This window comes from Nannobrachium achirus (assembly GCF_963921795.1).
Source record: "Nannobrachium achirus genome assembly, chromosome: 21".
NCBI classification, from domain to species: Eukaryota; Metazoa; Chordata; class Actinopteri; order Myctophiformes; family Myctophidae; genus Nannobrachium; species Nannobrachium achirus.
The window spans coordinates 53,965,630-53,977,115 of NC_137828.1; positions in this window are offsets into that span (position 1 = coordinate 53,965,630).

Genomic DNA, 11,486 nt, shown 5'->3' on the forward strand with positions numbered 1-11,486 from the left:
GATGATACTAATGAAGGGTCTGTTCCATTCTGGTCAAACAGAGTCAGGGTGCTACTATTGTGCTTGTTGGCTCACTGGAAACACTCTGCTACACCAGTGGGTCTCAAAATGTCCTTGCGTGGGTTCCAAATGTCCCCATACAGGTGTGTAACTCTGAGAGTGTCCATTTGTACAGAGTTATGGGGGTCCTTGAAATTAAAGAACCACTGTACAATACATCAAACAGAGCCTTAATTAGTATCATCAGTAACACCTGTGAAGGTGTCGAAAGACACCCGGAAGTAGAACAAAATGGCGTATAATATGCATAGAGCACATTGATGTGAGATAGGAGGGGTGTGCTAGCCATTAGGTGAATTGATGTGAGATCAGGTGGGGTCAGTGATCATTAGCTAATTGCTGGTTTCTGGATCAAAGTGGACAATCCTTAAAACCAAGCTCACATTCCCCTGACGTAGATATTATTCTGAAGCACTTGCCTATACATTCTTATCCACTACAGTTAGACAATATACTGTTGCTTAAAAAAAAAAGAAGCAAACCCATGGACATAAAAAACAAAACAAAAAAACACTGAAGCTGATGAAACAAAATAAACAATAAAAAATTGTATGTAAAACATGTGCATGGTTGTGTTTATTTGTGTTTGTCTCTTTTGTCAATGTTGGGAACATTTGACAGGCTAGGTTAATTGGGTTCAGTAAGACAACAAACAAACATCTGTCAAAAAGCAGGATATCAACAGAATGCAGGTGACGCCAACTCTTCAAACATGTTTACCTCAAAGTATATGTTTCCGTGCCATTAAAGGCATTTCGACACAAGATAATTCAGCTATAGATAACTCTGGCTCCATAGATAAACGACAGAATGTTTCATTGTTGGCAGTAGCAAGGAGAGTGTTTTTTAATAAACAGTGTAGACTTTAGAGCATGGTCTTATCTCTGCCCTGCCACCTGTTTGACTGAAGGTGTCAGGCACCGTCTGCCTTACTCTGACACAATGCGTGCTTCATAAAGCTGTGTATTATCTGTCAAACTTGCATATAAAAGGTGGGTTTAGCCTGTTAGGTTTGGGGAGAACGGAGTAAGATGAACCTGTGGATATGTTGAACCACCCCCTGTATCTTTAAAACTATACACATGAGTTGTCATGTGACCTTAAAGGAGCTATAGTGTGTGCCAGCGGCTACGTCATTGTAGTCCTTAGCGGCCATTTCTTGGGTCAAAACACAGGTGTTTCAATTGTTTGATTGCATAGAACTAATGTTATAGTCTAATCAGAACACCTGTGTAAGGCTGTGTTTACCCAAGAAATGGCCGCTCTTAGAACTACATTTGGCCCACCCTATAGTCAACTTTTTCTTGAAAAACGGACGCTAAAATAAAAATAATGTTTCGAAAATATTTTATAAAAAAGATTAAGCTTCATATGTGTTTCTATTAAAAGAATTACCACAAAAAACATAAAATAATGATAAAATAATCATTTTGGCCATTGTCAGGCTGACTTTGTTTACATCCCTTATCAATCCTAGAAGAGGGATGTAAACAAAGTCAGCCTGACAATGGCCAAAATGATTATTTTATCATTATTTTACGCTTTTTGTGGTCATTTTTTAATTGAAACACATATATGAAGCTTATTCTTTTTTATAAAATATTTTCGACATTATTTTTATTTTAGCGTCAATTTTTCAAGAAAAAGTTGACTAGGCCTATAGCTCCTTTAAATTAACTAGAAGCTGGGGCGGCCCAGCGTCTAGTCGGCGACCTGGCCAACTCGGAACAATGTAAATAGGGAATGAATGCCCCGCCCTTTAATGCAAACCCCATTATACCTGTTTTCATATGCCCATATATGGAGATATCTGTATCTGTCTGTCTGTCGGTGTCCATTTTATGTCCATATATGGAGATCACTGCAGTTATAGTTCTGGGTCCATTTTATGCCCATATATGCCCATATATGGAGATATCTGTCTATCTGCGTCCATTTTATGCCCATATATGGAGATCTCTGTATCTGTCTGTCTGTGTCCCTTTTATGCCCGTATATGGAGATCTTTGTGATTCTGCATCCATTGTATGCCCATATATGCCATATATGGAGATATCTGTTTATCTGCGTCCATTTTATGCCCATATATGAGATTTCTGTCGCTTTTTCAAACAGATGGTCAAAACGGGTCCTATGACAACAGGTATAATGGGGTTTGCATTAAAGGGGGAACCGGCACTGTGTCTGCAACACAGTCGGAGGCACAGACAGATACAGAGATCTCCATAATGGGAATAAAGGGACACAGACAAACAGATGGAGGAGGAGACAAACTTAATGCAAACCCCATTATACCTGTTGTCATAGGACCCGTTTTGACCATCTGTTTGCCTGTGTCCATTTATGCCCATATATGGAGATATCTGTATCTGTCTGTCTGCGTCCACTTTATGCCCATATATGGAGATCTTTGACCATCTGTTTGCCTGTGTCCATTTATGCTCATATATGGAGATATCTGTATTTGTCTGTCTGCATCCATTTTATGCCCATAAATGGAGATCTATGCAGACACAGTGCCAGTTCCGGAAAATCCTGATGTCAGACATCAGAATCCGAACCTTTCGTGCTGGTTCCAGAAAATCGTGTATCGGGTCGGGTCGGGTCGAGGCCGAGCACTGCACTACCTGCTGCAGTGGGGAACGCACGTGCCGAATTTGAAATAGGGAATGAATGCCCCACCCTTTAATGCAAACCCCATGAATGCCCCACCCTTTAATGCAAACCCCAATATACCTGTTGTCATAGGACCCGTTTTGACCATCTGTTTGTCTTTGTCCACTTATGCCCATATATGAAGATCTCTGCACACACAGTACCGGTTGCAGAAAACTCTGATGTCAGACTTTATGCCCATATCTGGAGAACGCGCGTGCCGGTGGGAAGAAGGGTTCTCGAGATACGCGGATTACATACATACATACACATTCACAGAGATTTTGTGTTGACTCATGTGGCGTACGTGATGTCAGAGCCTTTTATGAAGTGATGTCACAATGACTCAGCGCTTGCGCCGATTTCCTCCGGAACAGCCTGATGTCAACAATCAGCTCCGCATAAGGAGATTCCGAACGTTTCGCGCCGGTTTCGGAAAACCGCGAGTCGGGTCGGGTCGAGGCCCGGCACTGCACTCCGCGCTGCGGCGGGGAACGCGCGTGCCGAATCTGAAGCCGGTGGGACGAACGGTTCTCGAGATACGCGGATTACAAACAAACAGACAGAGATTTGTCGCATTTATAGATAGATGACACACCCATCATTTCCACCTGGCTGTCAAGCAGAAATGCAAAGAAAACTAAGCATTTTGGCACACTTATACTGTACCTATAACACACAATACAAACAACAGGTCTTACACCTATCTCTCTCTTTCTAATATCTTATCAGATGTTTCAATATTTTTAATATTTTTTGACATTTTTGAAATTTTAGATTTTTGCATGCCATCATGTTTGGTGGGGCAGACAGGGCATTTAGGGGGGCATTTCCCCCCCTTGCCTATGCCTAGATCCGGCCCTGCTGTCAAGTTGAGAGACTCATGGACAAAGTGCCAAGCATATTTATACACAAAAAAGTGTTTTTGCTGGCCGAAGTAAATCTCCTACTTTTCTGGTATAATGATTTTTATGTTGCATGCATGTTGGTGATATTCCATTGTATCAATGGCAGGTTGGCCAATGATCCATGGGTCGGCGGTTCAAATCCCAGCTCCTCCTTTCCTACATGTCGAAGTGTCCTCCTTGGCAAGACACTGAACCCCGAGTTGATCCCGGTGAGCTGGTTGGTGCCTTGCATGGTTTCCACCGCCACCGGTGTATGAATGTGTGTGTGAATGGGTGAATGTAACGCACATTGTAAAGATCTTTGGATAAACACTCAATATAAATGCACCATTTACCATTTACAAAACTATGTGAATCATTTAGCTAAAGATTAGCCAGAAGCATTAAGCTAGCCATTTTCTTTTCAAAATGGTGGCTGTAAGGCAAGAATAACCAAATGTCCTGGGGTAAATTGAGCCAATTATGTTAATATAAATTAGAGTCCTGCAAGCCCAACGGGACCCGACCACGGCCCGCCCGCCAAAATGGGCCAGGCTGGGCTCATTTCTGAAACTCAAGAACAGGCCTAGGGCCGGGCCGGGCTCAGAACCATGCTCGGAAAATTTTACGGTGTTGTTAGGCCACCGGCCCAAGAACCAGGGAAGCAGGAATGATGTGGAGAGAGAGTAGGGTTGAAAACTTTACTTTCGATCGACAGAAAACAAATAACGTGGTACTCGCACTGGGCCGCGGAAAAACTCACAACAAAAGGACACCACACAGGGCGAATTCAAAGTCACTTAACAACAGGAACACAAACGGAGGGGCAGACCCAGGGAGCCAGGAGCACAGTATTGAAGAGAGGAATCAAAACAGCAGGTCAGTGTAGGGTAGCCTTACAAAGCGCAATGAATGAGCAAGTTGCAACTCGCCACAGGTGCATTAAATACAAAGTCAACAAAATCACAACAGCATACAGCTGTGTCAGTCAATTCAGGGGGAGAAGGCGAGGGGAGAAAAAAAGGTGAAGATGGGGGAAACCCCCAGGGGGCACCGAGGGACGGCACAGGCACAACAGCTGGGTGGAGGAAGATTTCTTACTTGTGTTGTGATGTGTGTGTTGCTGTGCTGTTGACTTCCTCTTTGTTTTAATCAAAGCGCAAGACAAGAGCACTGAGCACAGCTAAAGGCCTGTACATAATACTGTCTCCGACCAGCGAGTTTTCGTCGGAAAGTTCTGACTTTCTGATGTGCATGCATCTTTTCGAACTCAAATTAGGAGTAACCATTTTCAGAAGTTGCAAGATATGTCATTTTGTAGTTGAACCGGACCTTTCCGACGCAAATATCGGTGGTTGGTAACTGTATGCACTCCCCTTGAGAGTGTATACAGTTACCAACCAATAATTGCAAATATTAATAGTTCTTAATATGAAACATTTTATTGGTTTTATGTTGTTTAAATAACCATAAGAAATGTAAATTTAAGTAAATACATTATTTATTCAAGTTTAAACTGTTAAAGTGTAGAATATCATGTGGGTCAACTTACCCCTTGACTTGGATCAACTTACAACAAACACCCATACTTATTACATCATAGAATCAACCCCTCCCCTAATTACCATTCACCCAACACACGTGGGTGTGGCTAACTTCAGCTGGGTCACCACCCACCATGATAACCACGCATACCAATGAACTGGTGGGTGTGGCCACGTAAAAACATAAGTTTAACTCTTTCTGTACACTTTTTTGGAAATCTTCTTCTTCCTAGTATAATCATAATAGTAGATAATCATGTTTTATAGAGGGGAAAATCATGGCACCTGCACTTTAAGCAAAAAGTGGTTCATCTTACCCCATTCTCCCCTACCCAAAGAAAAAGGGTTACGATTGCTTGATGGCGAAAACAAATGTATTCAGTGTTTTCAGTGATGCAATCAGCACAGTTCACCTAACAAGTCACTCGCTCAATTTGATCAACGATAATCACTCTATCACGTTCACCAGTTTGATTAACACTGAGGCCAAATACCCTGAACATATGTTTGTATGGAAGTCATGATGCTGAGTTCCTTTGGATGAAAGCGTCTCCAAACAACATATGGTGAAACAGCTGGGGCGGGCTTAAAATTTGGTTTGAACTACCAACCCGCAACCATTACTGTCGACATTCCCTCTAGATCATCCACAGTTAAGTTAGATTGAGGCTAGCACTCTTCCCATCGAGCAGGCGGCTTTTCGAAAGCCGCCAGAGGGGAGTGGAGGAAGTAAGGCGATCTGTCTGAAGCAGGGTAACAGCTGGTCCTGCTCACTTCCACGAGGAGAACATTGAAGGTGATGAAACAGAGGTTGTCTACATCTACATGTGAGGCCGCGATGACCCCATATCACACGCGTGCTACTGCGTATAGGTTTCTTTTAGCTGTAGAGTTTGAAACTCAGCCAAGGCATTGCATACTGCATATTATGCAATCTTGAGTATAGAAATGCAACAATGCAATGGGAAGACACTCACACAACCTGTGAGTCACACGCACCAAGGCACCAGATGCTGTTCCTCCCAAGAGCATACAAGCTTTACCAGAAGTAATGGAAACTTAGTTTGATGTGTTTTGATTTTTTGTTTTGTTTTAATAGAGCGGTCCTTTTGAATTGTGAGAAACATCATAATTCATATTGTTATGCGACAATGTTTTCTAATAAAACATGAACTTACACAAATACACAAAGTAGTATTCACATAGTGTGTAATGTATAACAAGGTTACAACGTGCTTTACCGATAAAAGAGCAGCATAATAATAACCATACAGGTTAAAACAGCATACATACAACTAAAATCAACATAACATAATCAATGAGTAACATGAAACGAAAAAAGGAAAAGATTACAAAAAAATAAATCTGCTTTAAGTAGCATGTGAGGGGTCATGATTCTGAATCCATTGCAAGCATTTGTTTTGCAGGGGGGGGGGGGGGGGGGAACATTCCTTGGGCTACAAATGGCCCAAACAACAATGTGAAAAGTGATGACTCATCACTAAACCATAGTATTGTGGGGGTCGTTTTTAGCCCAAGGAGTGTTTTTTTTTCTTTTCTTTTTTTTTCAGAACTAGGGTTTTTTCAGAATCATGAAAAAACCCAAGTTTGACCCCTCACATGCTACTTCAAGCAGATTTTTCAGAATCATGAAAAAACCCTAGTTTGACCCCTCACATGCTACTTCAAGCAGATTTTTTTTTCTGTATAGTCAAGTCACTGTGACCCCAACTTTGATTGGCTCCCATAAAGTTTCCCAAGGGAGTTGGGTTGGAACAAGTTCAGAGGTGATAGTAGACACCTTTATGAACACATTTGTGAAGAAAGCTATTGGTAAGCATTTAGTTCCCAGATTGGTCAAAGAAAGTGCAATAGCCCCATCGCCCCGGGTAATGAGATGGGACGTGAGGACATCCAGGAGAGCCTTACCCGAGGAGACAGTGCCAATGATTCATAGGGGGGCAGCAAGTCTTTGATGTAGCTGGTGCCCAGTCTCTGCCGGGCTTTAAAAGTTATCAGCAAAATCTTCAAATCTATTCTGAATTTAACAGGTAATCAGTGAAGTGCAGTTAAGATGGGTGTAATGTGATCTCGGTTCTTAGTGTTCTTTTCTGCCTTTATTGATAGTAGGTTATAGTAGCTAACTAGGAAACAAGGAGAGAGACGGGAGTGACATGCAGCAAAGATTGTCGGGATCAGGATTCAAACTTGCAACACGTCAGCAACCCATTATCACCCCCAAGGCGTCAAATGCATGACTCGCTGTCATGTCCCCCGCTAATCTGTCTGACTTGGACACACTGAGTTGTCAGGTTTGGTTGCAGTGGGGGACATGACAGCGAGTCATGCATCTGACGCCTTGGGGGTGAGAATGTGTTGTTGTCAGGCATTAGAGCCTATGTGGTATGCGCCTGGACTACTAGGCCAGCAGGCGCCCCCCAAAATAGCTTTTTTGCAGAGGCCAGACTATAAAGAGTTACAGAAGTCCACTCCAAACGTGAGGAAATGAAGGCGTGAATTAGCTTATCAAGGTCTGCTGATGATAAAAAGGATTTCATTCTGGTGATGTCCCGTAGCTGTAAATACCATGTCTGAATGACTCGTGTGACTTGAGGACTGAATGGATTCACAACCAGATTGCGGCCTCCATGCACGGTCTGTGCAGAGTGGCGATGCTCCCAAATAGAACCATGCTCACTGAAAGACGCGTCAACAGGTTTTGATGCATCCATTTGATGCCTCCAGTGTGGCTACCACCATTACAAACAACTGATGCATTTGATATCAGGCCCTTTAGTTACTGTGTATCAGTTGTGTAAAGTAATTAAGTACATTTACTTAAGTACTGTACTTAAGTACAGTTTTGAAGTATTTGTAATTTACTTGAGTATTTCCAATTTCCAATACTTTTACTTCTACTCCACTACATATCGGATCCAAATATGTTACTTTTACTCCACTATTCGTTTATTTGAGAACTTTAGTTACTAGTTACTTTGTAGATTTTGATTATTAATAAAACACATACATTAACCACTTCAACCCTATACATTTTGGCCATTTGAAAATAGCCGATTTACAAGCTCACAATGCGTCGCGATGCGACACATTGAGAGCTTGTAGATCTGCTATTTTCAAAAGATGTGTAGGCCTCTGCATTTGAAAACCTGAAATAGGACTTTCGGCATTATGAGTACTTTTACTTTTGGTACTTGTCTTTAAGTACATTTTCATGCCAATACTTTTGTACTTTTACTAAAGTAATTTTGGAATTCGGTACCTCTACTTGTAACAGGTTATTTCTACATTGCAGTATTGATACTTTCACTTAAGTAAATAATTTTAGTACTTTTTCCACCACTGCTGTGTATTACCGTGCATTCGTTGCATGTTAATTTTTTAAAAATGATCAAGTAAGGGTCAATTATGAAATTGTACTGGGTTGTGCACACTAAAGCTGAACAGCGACCACACTCTACTCCCAAGTAGAGTGTCTCTGTAAAAGCTTACATCAGCATTATAAATGAATTAGACCAATTGCCAACCTCTCATAGTCACTTTTACAGCTGTACATGGTGTACGCTGTTCTGTGGCAGGGCAATTGATTGGGTTTTCCCATTACTGCGAAAAAATAAATAAAAAAATAAATTAGCCATTAGCACAAACCACTATTCATTCACTGGAACATATGAAAGACCCTGTTGCCGTTCATTAGCATAATATGGGCACACATCGTGCATCAATCTTGTATCCATTAACAACCCCTACCCCTCCCATCCACACACACACACACACACACACACACACACACACACACACACACACACACACACACACACACACACACACACACATGAACACACACGCACGCACTCACGCACTCACGTACACACTATACACAACACAAGACACTTTGCCATTTCCTACACACCTCCCAATTGTAATGTGACCATTTGTGAGTTCAAATATGAACGTTCGCTTGGTTCAGCACTGGAATGATATGGCAGATGGCACTAAGGGGGGAAGAGGTGCACACCCCCAGCCTATACAGATGGGGAATTGACAGATAGAAGGGCGAGAGATAAAGTGTGTGTGTGTGTGTGTGTGTGTGTGTGTGTGTGTGTGTGTGTGTGTGTGTGTGTGTGTGTGTGTGCGTGCGTGCGTGCGTGCGTGCGTGCGTGCGTGCGTGCGTGCGTGAGAGAGAGAGAGAGGAGGGTGCTCAGCAGAACAAAGTGGATGAAGGAATGTGAACGCTTTAATAGCTCAGGCATTATTTGCTGTTATTTGATCATGTAGATTACATTTGCTAATCTCTGTCTGCAGTCTCGTACCATATCAATTACATTCCTATCACATCGGACCGAGCTACGGCCTCCACCCAGCGCCGCCAGATACAATCTGGATGAGATGGAATTCAATAATGCAGTTTTAGGGCTTTAGAGGGATCTAATTTCATGCTAGGTCACTCATAAAATTGTTGTATAAGCCATTGTAATTTCAAAAGCACTGTGTTCCTTTTCTCCTTTTTTCTTTCTTCTTTTTTTACATGGTTTGTGGAAACAATTGTCTATGGGCAGTGGGTGAGAACACCACCAATGCTTACTACTAGAAACCAGTTTACCATTTCCCTATGAAAGGAGAATTCCGGACTAACCGTTTTCTTAACGGTTCAGAATGGAGTTATGCCATTTTTCTCCTGTATCCTTCACTCATTCTTGGATAATAACATCAGATTACGGTAAGAAAGCACCTTGTTGGGAATTCTCCTTTACGTCTGATTCATAGCCTACTTCGTTGCACAGCGGTGTCGCATGCCAAGAATAGACGACCTACAAGTTCGAGTGTCTCGGATGCAACGCGTTGTGAGCTTGTAGATCTGCTACTTTTTTTCCTACTGTACCTGTTCTGAATCAACACTCCACCGTTGAAAAATATACAGGGCCATCTTCAAAACAAAATAATAACAATAACAAAGATATCAGCCCGTCAGACTTTTTATCTTTTTTGTTAAGCCTCTTATACAGCGTGCTGTGGCATTCTGCTGCCTACGAGATCCTTCAACAGGCTCGAGGGACGTTTAAAGAGGCACAATTGATTGTTTTGGTTCTGACAATATGTCACAGCTTGCACTTTGCAGGGGCCTTGCGAGATGTGGCTGCACAGTCAATGGAGTACAACAACAATGACCCCGGCCACGACACTGTGATTGTGGAATACTAATGGCAGCCATAATCACTAAATTGAAACTCACGATAGGGTGAATGATTAAACGGTGGGTTGGGAAAACAGTGGCGTTGCATGGCGGTTCGTTAGCTTGACCTTGGGCTGGGCGGTATAATGAGGAGATGGAAGGGAGAATGTGCCCAGCGAAAAAAAGATTCTGGAATATAGAATGTGCCCAGCGAAAAAAAAAAAAAAAGATTCTGGAATATTAATCATGTATGACTCACTATTTTACACACATTGGAAACCTCCCTACATTGCTTCTCCTGTCCGTTAGTCCAATTAATTTCCGGCAAAGCTATTATAGGCCTACTGTATCAACACTGAGCGGAGCAATCTGCACATAAGAACCGCATAAAGCTTGTATATTTTAGGAGACCTAATTACTGTATAGATAGGCCTGTACCAGAGAATAGAGCAGAGTGTAATTATGCCCAACATATCGTCGTTGTCGGGTGGAAAACCGTTTGTTTTGTAATTATCATTTTTAAAATGATTTAAACTAGTGAAAACAGCCGATCTGTGCTTGTAGATCGTCTGTTTTCACTACTTTTGTGCAACGGCCTTGTATGGTGAAGCAGGGCTTTGCTTTGCGAAGAAATTTACAAAAACATGGATACAAGGTTTATGCCCGACAGTGACGATATCCTCTCTTTTCATATCTGTCCATCCTTTTGAATGTCAAGTAGTGACATATCTGGGTCTCTCGTAGGAGACTGGGCGCCCCATGCACACACAGCACTGTGCTTTAGTTTGCACGGCCAGCGTTTATGGGGATGGCCAGGGGTAAGCACTCTGCTCACGGCTGTGTGCAGTGGTGGAAAAAGTACTCTGATATTTTTTACTTACTGTAAGTAAAAGTATCAATACTGCAATGCAGAAATACTCTGTTACAAGTAAAAATCCTGGATTAAAAATGTATTAAAAGTACAACAGTATTGTTTTCAAAATGTAGTCAAAGTACCAAAAAGAGAACTCATTATGCAGAATGACCCATTTGACAATTTTCAAATGTATAAAATGTATAAACAAATCTTTTGAAAATAGCAGATCTACAAGCTCACATTGTGGGATTGCAGTTCGGCCGATTTCCAAATGGCCGAAATATATAGAGAGC